Source organism: Oryx dammah, unplaced genomic scaffold (assembly GCF_014754425.2).
Source record: "Oryx dammah isolate SB20612 unplaced genomic scaffold, SCBI_Odam_1.1 HiC_scaffold_25, whole genome shotgun sequence".
Lineage (NCBI taxonomy): Eukaryota > Metazoa > Chordata > Mammalia > Artiodactyla > Bovidae > Oryx > Oryx dammah.
The window spans coordinates 54,382,244-54,394,876 of record NW_024070209.1 but is presented as its reverse complement, the minus strand read 5'-3'; the positions used below and the strand labels follow the sequence as shown (position 1 = coordinate 54,394,876).

Here is a 12,633-nt window from a genome sequence, read left to right as displayed (position 1 = left end):
GATCCCCTGGAGGAGGAAATGTCAAGCCAGTCTAGTACCTGAAAACTCCCGTGGACTGAGGAGCCTGGTGGGCTACATTTAATGCGGTGGGTGTCAGACAGGACTGAGCAACTGGCACTTTCACTTTCAACACCCACCTCTACCCTCTCTCCCCACTCCCACTTGTATTTTTACGGTGTCCTGTCTCCCTTCGTTGAATTCCCTGGACCTGGTCCCTTCCTACCAGAACCACAACAGCTGGCAGACCTCTTCAGTTTGGTTGGATTTTTCATGAAAAGCTCTTCTTGTGGCTGTTCCACCAGTGGCCTTGTACCAGCAGTTAATTTATTCTGAATTTGTTGTGAACTACCTCATGCCAAGCAAAGTGCCAAAAGAATTATATATCTGAGCTCTCTTAATCTTGATAGTAGTCCTTGAAAGTAGATCCACTTAATGCATACTTAAAGAACATGTATTATATGATGAAATGTGTGAGGATGTAGCATCAAACAGCAAAGACATGGACCCTGCCCATAGATAAAGTCTGTTCAGCTGAAAGCATAATTCTAGTGGCAGAGATTAAGTCTTGAGGAGGGAATGAAATTTGTTATGAATCTGAAACTTGAATCTAGATATTTCTGACCCTAAAGTTATTATCATTTTTTTTAATTCCGCTATTGCATCTCCTGTTTTGTTTGTTTTTAAGCACAATTGATTTAAAGTGAGTTTTCAGCAATGGTTCTTTTGAAGGCAAGCTAACAATCAGACCCCTTAAGCTAAAGTGGTTCTTATGTGACAGATTATCGCATAAAATAATGACATCTTTTCTTCGATGACCTGTTCTGCTCTCGATGGAGAGTTAAGCCCTTCAGAAGTTGCCTTCCAGGGTCTCCACAGGTCCAGGGAGCCATTGCCACCAAGTGGCGGTGTTGCTCATTACTACATTTAGTACTTTAGCAAAGTCTCTGCCACCGTCTCTATTAAAACTTGCTCCCGGCTAGCATTTTCCCCCTGGGTCAGTAATGAGTTTAGAGGAATGAATGTGGAAATGAGATTTGTTCTCACCAGTGGAGTGAATTATGTCTTGTTGGGGCCCCCAGGCTAATATTTCAAATTTGCCACAAGGTACTTCATCAAAAATTCTATTTGGGTTCCAAAAGGACCACACATGCCTATTAGCAAATTCAACGCATGCCTTTAAACCTTTTTTTTTTTTTAAATTCCTTCCTGCGGCTCTGTCCACTGAAGACTTTGAGAATTAGCAGTGTGAGAAAATGGTCCATTTCCACGGACCAGTGAAGGGCACACAGAAGAAGTGCAGCCGTTTTATCTAACACGTCTGAGTCTGTGACAACTGAGGCGAATCAAATGTTCTGCCACAGCTGTGAATGCCGCACACCGTAGGCTGCGTCCTCCACCCTCACCACGGGCATTCAGGACCACACCAGACACACTCGAGGGGCAGAGTTTCGCTTGCTGCTTTTTCAGTCCACGTGCCTCAGTTTGGTTGCTAAGGTTCATTTTAACATGAGTGAGATTGGTGGATTTAAATACTCTCCAATTGTGGAACTCCTCTGGCAACCCAGCGGCTAAGACCCCAAGTTGCCAATGCAGGGGACATGGATTCCATCCCTGGTCGAGGAACTTAAAAAAAAAAAAAAAACTCTCCAATTGGGCCTGCAGCATTCCAAAGAAGCCAGTGGCAGAGTTGGGTCTTTTTAGGAAATTGGGCTACTCATCAAGCTATAGTTTTCCCATAGTAGAGATACCCAGAAGTCTTAGATTGTTGGTTAGTGGACCATAGCTACTGGTTATCTTCACAGGTCTTTGCTATGGTGGAAAAGGTGGAGAAGGGACCTTGCCCAATGTCCACTCTGCTCCCATCCATCTCGACTTCCCCTACAGCTTTTGCTGTCTCCCACATAAAGAGTTGTATTTCAGAGCAATGGTGACCTTATTTTTTGATGTCAAAGACTAAAAGAACAGAGACATCCCTACTCTGTGATATTACAAGGATTGGGATCTGCGTATCTACACCCCCTCTGCTCTCTGCTAGGTTGCTCTGTCATGTCTGACTCTTTGTGACCCTATAGACTGTACCCTGCCAGGCTCCTCTGTCCGTGGGGATTCTCCAGGGAAGAATACTGGAGTGGGTTGCCATGCTCTCCTGCAGGAGACCATCCCAACCCAGGGATCTAACCCACGGATCTAACCCATGTCTCTCACATATCCTGCATTGGCAGGCAGATGGGTTCTTTACCGCTAGCGCCACCTGGGAAGCCCCCCTGTAAATAACCCTACAGGCTGAATATGGACTGACTTGAGAAAAGAGGAAATGTCCCCATTTTCCTTCCTAGTCTCCATTACATTCAGAGTATCAAGAGCTGCTGTCTTCCAAAAATCTTGGTATAAGTTGTTATAGATTATGCCCTGCCTGGACCTGGAAAAAAAGGTGGCTTCCCTGATGCTATTCCAATTATGCTTGTTGAGTCAAATATTCTATCTTTTTTTTTTTTTTTTAAGCTGTGTATAGTCTCGATTTGTGGTTCTGTTCCCTTATAGAGATACACCAAGCAGGAGTACCTTTGCTGCTGGAGACAGGTTCATTCTGCAGAGACACATTTGTGGAGGAGATTGTAAGAGAGGACTTCCAGCCGTGGTCTAATTGCTCTCTAATGAAACAAGCAGGAATGACTGTCACTCTCCTTCTCACATGCATGACTTAGTTTAGTTTTAGAAATGATCATGCATATAGAACAGTATTTCTCTTTAAACAAACAAATTGTATTTAAACCAACGTAGAGTTTCAGATGCTGCTGGACAGGCATTAATGTATTAAATCTTGTGTGCATTGTTAGTACTTTAATCTGTCTCCTACCACCCACGAAGCTAGCAGTCCCTGAATCTTTGGGTTGTTTGGTTTTACTGGCTGTTAATTGTTAATAGATTTCCAGGTGTAGGTCTTGCTGTGTAGGCATCAATCCTTCATTTAGGAGGGGCTGTGGCTGTCCGTGGTTATAAAAAGGCAAGTGATAAACAAAAACTGGAGGAAATCTCAGCATCCTCACTAAAAATGTCAAACCCAGTAGTGCTTCTGGTAGTGAGAGTAAAATTTATTAGTGAGAGAACAAACTTGCACAATTTAAAAAAAAGTTAGGTTGAGAAAACAGAGAGAGAAAGGGCCGCAAAGAAGGTTGAAGAGAAAGAAACTGTTTAAGAAATAGTCTTATTAAAAAGATAAGCTACTGTAACAGCCTAGAGGGGTGAGATGGGATGGGAGGTGGGAGAGAGGTTCAAGAGGGAAAGAGGCATATGTACATCCACAGCTGATTCATGTTGTTGTATGGCATAAACCAGCACAATATTGTAAAGCAATTATCCACAAATTAAAAAAATAAATTTAAAAAAATAAAAGATGAGCTAGTGACTAGGCATGATGGGTTTGTAAATATCTTCCTTGTTCTTGAGACAAAGAGAAAGGGAAAGTATTTGGGGTGAGTGTGTCCTTCATTCTGCATGAGGATTTGTCTGATGGGAGGCCTCACAGTCCTCCACTTAAGGAAATGGAGGTATTGGTCCAGGATTTGGCACCTTACATGCAAGCAGCAAATGATTTTATGTTTTTAAATGATTAGAAAAAAATCAAAAGAATAATAGTATTAGGTGATGTGAAAACTCCATGAAATTAAAATTTCAGGGTCCGTAAATAAAGTTTCCTTGGAACAGAGCCATGTCCATATATTTACACATTGTCTGTGGTTGGTCATTCATCGAAATGGCAGAAAAGACGAGTTACAACAGGTACCATACAACCCACAAAGCCTAAAATATTTATTACGGGCCCTTTATTGGTATATGAAGTCACGTTGACTAGAAATTAGTTTATACAGCTTGTTGTCAGTCTCACTTTCCTATGTCTAGTCTTTGCAGAAGCTAATCGCCTTATCTACCTGCCCCTTTGTCCACCTTCTTCTGATCATTTGTTCACTTTCTTCTGAGAGTTTGTAAGCATTACCTCACGGCAGTCTTGTGCAAGGCTCTATGGTGATAAAAGAGATGAATCCAGCCTGGTTTCTGCTCACTGACGATTTATAGTCTGGTTAGGGTGCCTTGGGGAAGAGCAAGAAAAAACATACCCATAAATAAGAGATATGTATGACAAAAGTAATGGTAAGGATTGATACATGTTATAAGAGTATTTCAGAAATGATGACATGAGATTCTGAATCTTCTTTAGATTCCCCATCCCTGAGTAACCCCATCATCCAGCCAATGGCTCAGGCAAGGAAGCTGGCTACCATCTTTGATTGTCCTTCTCCACTGCCTCTCCTGAGACTGCTTGTCTTGCAACACAACCTGCATGCTCTTCAACAGGCACCCTTGAGTTCTGTTCAGCTCAATTGGCCAATTGTGGCAGTCCTGGCTCCCCGATTCCCTTGACCCTTCAGCCATCAGACTAAGGTCTATCAATTATTCCTTCTAAATACCTTTTTAAATTATCTGCTTAGCTCCATTGCTGATGCTTTCTCCGTAATTTAGACCACGGTTATCTCTGGCCCGGATCACAGTAAAACCGCTGCTAAAAGGATCTCTCACACAATATCCTCTGCACCTCATATAGTTCTCTATAAGGTGTAGATGCTTAATAAACTTTAGCTGGTTGAGTGAATTAAGAAAGGGATAAAATAAAGGAGGAGAGAAGTGGCTTTCAGATGAGTTTAGCAAGGGTACTTTGGTAGGTTCCATTTCAAGCTAAAGGGTGAGTTTTAACTGCAGTGTGATATTAGGAGAGCAGTGCTAAGAGAGGGGAGAAAATTCACATAACATCAATAGTTCTTTTTCTGCCATTAAATCATATTTGAAAGGATTTGAAGGTCATTGCTGTGAATGAATGCATACCCCCAGAATATATATGTTAAATCCTAATGCCCAATAGGATCATAGGAGGTGGCAGGGCCTTTGGGAAGTGATTAAGTCATGAGGGTGGAGCCTTCAAGAAGGGGATTAATTCCCATTTAAAAGAGACCCCAGAATTGTAAAGTAAAATAAAAAATAAATAAATAAAATTTAAAAAAAAAAAAGAGAGAGAGAGAGAGACCCCGGAAAGCTCTCCTATCTCTTCCACAACATAAGGGCATAGGGAAAAGTTGGTCATCTACAAACCAGGAAGCAGGTCTCATCAGACCCTGAACCTTCCAGTGCCTTGATTTTGGACTTCACAGCCTCCAGGACAGTGAGAAATAAATTTCTGTTGTTTATAAGCCACTCAATCTAAGTTAATCTCGTAGCAGGCCAGACAGACTGAGAGAGTCACGAACAGTGCAGTGTGAATGGCTGCTATAACCAGATGTGTTACCCACTAACCATAGTTGCATTTTTAATAATAAACAGCCTCAATCAGATGATTAACTCACATGGCTAATATTTTGGCCTGGGAATGGGGGGGTGTGGTTTAGGGGTAAAAAGAGGAGTGAGAAGGAAGGCCCTTCTGCTGCTACTGCTGCTGCTACTGTGCTCAGTCCTGTCTGACTCCCTGTGACTCCAGGGACTGCAGCCCTCCTAGCTCCCCTGCCCATGGGATTCTTCAAGAATGCTGGAGTGGATTGCCATTTTGTCCTCCAGGGGATCTTCCTGACCCAGGGATCGAGCTAGTATCTCCTACATCTCCCGCATTGGCGGGTGGATTCTTTTGCCACTGAACCACCTTCAGGTGGCCTCAAACACTCTCCTCAGAGACGGCTACCTGTTCTGCCCACAGGTGAGTCTCCAGGGCTGTGGGCTCTGACGGGGCAATGATATGTACAATCACATCAAAATAGGTTGGTTAGAACACCATGGGACAGCAGTCTAATCTTACTCTCTCAAATTATCCAGACCAATCATCACTAGCCTCAGCTTTGGAGAGTTTGTTTCTACCCACTGTGTTTCTGGCATCTGCTCTTGGCACCAGATGAAAAGTTTGCACTGGGAGAGATGAAATGATCAAAAAGGCCCATTAGAGCTTTCCAATTGGTAAAATGTTGGATAATATGATTTTCAATGTTTCCTTTGGACTACATAAATTCAATAAATGAGAACCCAAGATTTCTATGGATTGATGCCTTCTGACCATTGGATCTGTGCTTGTTTCATAAAATAATAGATTGTTGGACACAAAAGCACATTTGCTATTCTCGTTTTGTCTATGGGGAAATGTCGACTTAAAAAAACCTACAACATGAGTGTTGTGAGTTAAATTTTATTTGGGGCAAAATGAGAACTGTAGCCCAGGAGACAGCACTTCAGAAAGCTCTGAGAAACTGTGCCAAAGAGACAGGGGAGAAAGTCAGTATGTATGTGATTTTGGTGAAGAGGGAATACATGCAATCAAGCACATATTTTTTTTTGCAGAAGCTTTTTGCTAGTCATGAGAATCAATCACCATGAAGGATTTTAGTGCTTCTCTAGATTTGAGGAGGTACAAGAACTGGGCTCATAAAATCAGTTCCCAAAAATATCTATCTGAAGACTGTCCTGCCAATCTTTCCCAGCACAGGGTGCTTCATTTCTGCTCTTCACCCTGAACTCCTTTCAGGTGGTATTGAAAATCAGCAGCTGCAGCAGCGCGTGATTTAATCCTGATAGAGATGGGTGGTAAGTGCCAATGGCAGGTGCCAACTGTGGTTGACTGAAACCAAAATCCATTGAATTTTAAAGTCTTGGCCAGGTTTTATAGTTCATTCATGCCACACTGAGGACTTAGACCCAAATCTCTAAATTCCAAGTTCTGTGCCTGCCTGCTGCTCCCACAACTGCATTTTATTATGAAAACATTTTGACACACAGAATAACTGAGCACCTATATACCCACCACCTCAATTTTACAGTTACCATTTTGCTATATTTGCTTTATCACAGATCTATTCATCCTATTTTTGAAGCTTTTCAAAGTTACAGACATCAGTAGACTTCACCCTTGAATACCTCAGCATGCAAATCATTATCTAGCGTTTGATATTTGTTTACCATTATTTTTATGTAAAATTTATACACAGCGAAATGAACATGTCTTAACAAATGCCTACACCTGTGTATCTCAAACCCCCTTAGAGCGTTGCTTTTTCCATTTCAAAGATTTGAAAACATGTTACATTTTGCTTAAATAATCCTTTTTAAATAATTTGCTTCAGAAGATGTACTTGCTTATTTAGAAAACATTTTTACAGGAAATGGATTTGTGTTTCATTACATCATCAAGCTGTAGTTTTAAAATCAAGATTTATAAGGTGCTATGTTCAAGTAGTTGCTTGGAGGCAACTGTAAGGCTCATTTTAATTCGCGAGGGACAAAGTCTTGAAGTCAAGAAAATGCACTGGAGTGGAAGAGGAATGGAGATATTCCAGTAGAATACTTGAGAGTCACGGAGCCTTGGAGAAAATGTAGCATTGTCCCCAGCTCAGTATTTACTTGTGCATACCCCTACCCTCATCCCTACACTCTCAGAAAGGCAAATTACCTGGAAATTTTCAATTGGGTGGGGAGTGGGCATAAGGAAAGTAACAAACAAATGTCATCAGTTCTTTTGCTGCTGCTGCAGGAATGCTCTATTTGATGTTTTCTTCCTTTTTCTCCTATGGGAACAAATCAGAAAAACTAGAGCACTTTGGAGAGACAGATGCTAAAGAATGATACTCCACACTGTCTTCCTGGATCCCTTCCCACATCCTGTGGGGTATGTGGGTTTGTGAGGCATTCCTGCTCTTCTCTCTTTCCCTTTCTCTCTGTCTCTTTCTCAACACCACACACACACACACACACACACACACACACACCCCTTCCTGGTTGTACTAAAGAGACAAAGGACAATTAGGACATTTTTGATGGCTGAAATTGTAGGTAGCTAGTGGTTCAATAATGTCTCCAGTCATGATGGGGCCTGGGTACCAAGAGCTGGGAGAAACTTGAAGCATTGTAACTGCCAACCCCGTGTCAAAAGGTAGGGACAAATCACAGAAAGACTTGATGTAGCCCCTTACAGTAACCAAACTCCCTCCCCTCCATGGGAGGTCTGTGGCCAGAAGAAAGAGCAGTAGCAAGTCCAAGAAGTCAAAGGCCTGCTCCCCAGCTGATGTCATGGTGCAGAATTTATGGGCAGCAGTAAAATTGGAAAGATATTATAGTGTGCTTTTAAAGCAGAGAAAGCAGAAGGAGAAAGAATGGAAAGAGAATGTTCTGGAAGTCCTTCTGTAGGAGATCCAGAAAACCATTTTAGGAAAAAAAAACAGAACATTTCAGAAACAACTGGGCCTTCAGCCAAGGCAGATGGTACAAAATGAGGAATGGGGAGCTGTGCAAATAAAACCAAGTTGCTGACTGTGGAGGCGACAGTGGTGGTGTTCAGTGGGGTCCACCAGTGTCAGCGCTGCATTTCAGAAGTGCACATTTAGGCCTTCTCTCTTGACCTCTGAGCCCAGACAACTCCAGAGATGGACATTCACCACTGGCTGATGTGTAAGCAATATTCTTTTTTTCTGAAGAAGTCCAAATGCCCTAATCAAAACTCTAAATGATCAACCAACAGAAGCTAGTGAGTGGTGCCAACTTGTTGCAGTCCTGGTGGTTTGCCTAATGATTTAAGAGAGCTAAGCTTGCAGTTAGAATTCAAATTACCAGGCAGGATAGGAAGACTCCTTAGTTTTGGGTAAGGTGAGGTCCAAAAGCCTGAGAACAACAAAGAAAAAAAATTGAAAAATGAGACAGAACCTTAATAGGAACAGGGATGCACATTCTCTCCCTGATTACCATCAGAGCTAGCTATTATTAGTGTGTTTCTTTTTTATTACTAATGTATTTCTGATAGGTCTCCTTCACTGTACTTTATACCAGAATGGTACAATGAATGTTATTTGCTCACTCTTGGCCATTAGCTGAAGAGAGCTAAATCTCATAGAGGTGTGTGTTGGGCTGACATATGGTAGATTTTTTCACATATACAAAAAGCCAAATCAATATAGAGGTGGGGGAGTGGGAGGCACAAACTACTGGATGCAAGTTAGGCTCAAGATTGTATCATACAGTATGGGAAATATAGCCAATATTCTGTAATAACTATAAATGGTAAGTAACCTTTAAAAACTGTATGGAAAATTTAAAAGATTTCTTAAATAAATAAAAATTTTAAAAAACAAGTCACTTTTACGAATAATGTGTATGCCTGTGTATGTGAATGAGTGGGTGTGCCCACATCAACTGAGTTTCACTAATCAAATCTGTTTTCAGAATGCAAGGACGAGATATATTATGGTCAGATGTGTGTATGCTAAGTCGCTTCAGTTGTGTCCAACTCTTTGTGACCCTAGGACTGTAGCCAAGCCAGGCTACCTTGTCCATGGGATTCTCCAGGCAAGAATACTGCAGTGGGTTTCCATGCACTCTTCCAGGGGATTGAACCTGTGTCTCTTAGACCTCTTGTGTTGGCAGGCAGGCTCTTACCACTAGCATCATTGGGAAGCCCCTATGATCAGACAGTCATCCCCAAACTGTGATTAGAAACTCTGAGGTATATCTAGGTGGGCTATGGCACTGAGCTAGAGGGAGCGTTCATGAGACTTGGATCATAGGTTTTAACAGACAGAGTACTTGATTTTTATTGGAGATGAGTTTGGGTAGTGAGGGGGCATCTTTGACTCAACTAGAGAAGAAAGAAGAAAATGCCATAAACCAGCCCCATAAATGTGCTTTACATAAGGTGGTGTGAATACCTTGACAAATTTTACCTCCATTCTATAGCATTAGAATTATCTCTTCCAATATGCATTTAGAAGTCAGTTTTCTCTAAAATGAAGTTGCATGTTACCCTTTATAACCTGATGTAATGTTCTGTGAGCTAAATTTTCACGTGCTTCTTCAACTAGTTAGCTCCTACCGATCACATACCTCTCATGGGCATTGGAGGTGCAGGAGGACAGGAAGGCTAGATTCTGTCTTCAAAGAGTTGATGATCTTTATAAGGACATGAGAGGGAACTGTAAGAAACAAACTATTTTACTAAAAATCAAGAATCAGGCACAGTATGGATTTGAGCTGGGGGAGGTTATTTGGGTGGGAGCAGCTCAAAATGGACTTCCCTGGTGGCTCAGATGATAAAGAATCCCCCTACAATGTGGGTGACCAGGTTTGATCCCTGGATTGGGAAGATTCCCTGAAGCAGGGCATGGCAACCCACTCCGGTATTCTTGCCTGGAGAATCCGCATGGACAGAGGAGCCTGGCGGGCTATAGTCGATGAGGTCAAAAAGAGCTGGATATGACTGAGCAACTAAGCACAGCACACAGGTCTAAGATGTTTGGTCTTGTTGTTTTCTATCAGCATGATCTTCAGGGACTCTTTTGTATCTTTGGAGAGCTGGTTTCTAAACATTATTAATTAAGGATGATACCTTTAAACATTGGGGCTCCACCAAGTTATTAATGTAGCTTCTTGTCAGTGTCAGATATTGTGCTTACAAACTGTATGATGCTTTTTCATCAAATACACAGGCAATTTAAGAAAATGATTAACTTATTTTGGTCTTTTTCTTCTTCTTTTGACTGACAAGATCCATCTCTTTCATGCAATCTTTGTCATTTAAAGTCAGGCTCCACCTGTCAGTATTTGTTAGATACTTTATGAATATGGATAATAACTATAATCCACAAAGCAGTCCTGTGGTTAGATCACTACAACCTATGATTCCCAAGCCTGGTTCTGCATCAACGTCTCCTAGAGAAGGAACTCCTTGAACCTGCTCATCTGTGTGAGCCACGCAGAGAAGAAACAGTCAGGATAACTTTCAGGGAAGTCTCTTGTGGAATTTTTCTGTCTGCAGTGTTGCGGTTTTAAGAGAGAGGCCTTTGGCAAAATTCTGATTATTGTGAATACACTTTTACAATGGTTCATTTTTCAAAGGGTTTTTTATTCATAATTTTCTTTGATCTTCACTGGAAGGAGGAGAACTGGATCTTTTCTCCTTTTACCTCTCATGAAAGAAAATCAATAGAAGTTGAAGGTATTAAGGTGATATATTGTGGGCTTCCCTGGTGGCTCAGACAGTAAAGAATCCACCTGCCGATGCAAGAGACCCAAGTTCAATCCCTGGGTTGGGAAGATCCCCTGAAGGAGGGAATACCTCCCCACTCCAGTGTTCTTGCCTGGAGAATTTCATGGACAGAGGAACCTGGTGGGCTACATTCCATTGGGTTGCAAAGAGTCAGACATAACTGAATCCACTTAACACGCACACAATAAAGAAATAACAGACTTTCATATCAATGATAGATCGATCACACTATTGTTCCAAGAGAAAGGGAGATGAAAGAGGGAAAGTCCAAATCTAGTTGAGTTGCTTCTTAAGCAACCAAGGGCTGACCTCCCACTGCCTGCAAAAACAAAAGTCCTTTGATGCTAGAGTATGTTGCTAGGGAACAAAAGTGCTGGTGTTGGTGGGCAAGATTATCTTCTAGGGGCACCTGCATGGCTTTTGCTACTGCTGCTAGAAGAACTGCTTTTACCTCAGGAGAAACTAATACCCCCATTCTTCAGAGAGCAAAGGGGCGCCTTGTCCAAACCAAACACTCTGGGATAGTCCTCACAAACTCTGTATTTATAGCATAAATGTCCCCTCTCCAAAGTTGCTCCTTCCTATGTTCTTATGAATAAGCCCCCAGCAATACCCCATAGTATCACCACAAATATGGATGATGACCTCCTGATACTCAATTTCACTATCAAAACAAAAACTTCATTCTTGGAAACAGCTTTAGTTTTAAAAGCAACTTTAAAACAGACTCAGAGACTTCAAGAATGAACCTTATGATTATCAGGGGGTTAGGGGGAGGGACGGGATAGTTCTTAGGGATTGACATGTACACTCTGCTATATTCAAAATAGAAAACCAACAAGCACAAGCAGCTCTTCTCAGTACTCTGTAGTAATCTAAATGGGAAAATAATTTGAAAAAGAATATGTATATATATAAAACTGATTCATTTTGGTGTACACCTGAAATTAACTCATTGTAAATCAGCTATCAGTTCAGTTCAATTCAGTCACTCAGTCATGTTCAACTCTTTGCAACCCCATGAACTGCAGCACACCACGCTTTCCTGTCCATCACCAAGTTCCAGAACTTGCTCAAACTCATGTCCATCGAGTCAGTGATGCCATCCAACCATCTCATCCTCTGTCATCCCCTTCTCCTCCCACCTTCAACCTTTCCCAGTATCAAGGTCTTTTCCAGTGAGTCAGTTCTTTGCTTCAGGTGGCCAAAGTATTGGAGCTTCAGCTTCATCATCAGTCCTTCCAATGAATATTCAGGACTATATATAGTTGATTTCATTCATTGAAATGAATGAAATATGATACAGTGTTTCAAAATCAGTTTCCACTGCAGGGGGCGTGAACTTGACCACACAGTGGTGCTGCCACAAATAAATAAATAAACTGTAAAGAACAAAACTTTATCTTTGTCAAAATCAAGTGGTTTTGAAATTAATCAAACCACTACTCAACAGTGACTAAAAAAAAATAGATGAATTAGACTTCATTAAAATGAGAATTTTTATACTTTAAATGATGCCATCCAGAAAGTGAGACAGCCCACACAGTGGGAGAAAACATTTGCATATCATATATCTG

The 12,633-nt window shown here is 41.5% G+C and overlaps 1 protein-coding gene across 2 annotated transcripts in view; it reads left to right on the top strand.

The window, feature by feature from the left end:
- Positions 1–12,633, top strand: part of LOC120851300 (catenin alpha-2) — a 1,370,085-nt gene that overhangs the window by 994,006 nt on the left and 363,446 nt on the right. The gene's annotated exons all lie outside the window — the stretch shown is intronic.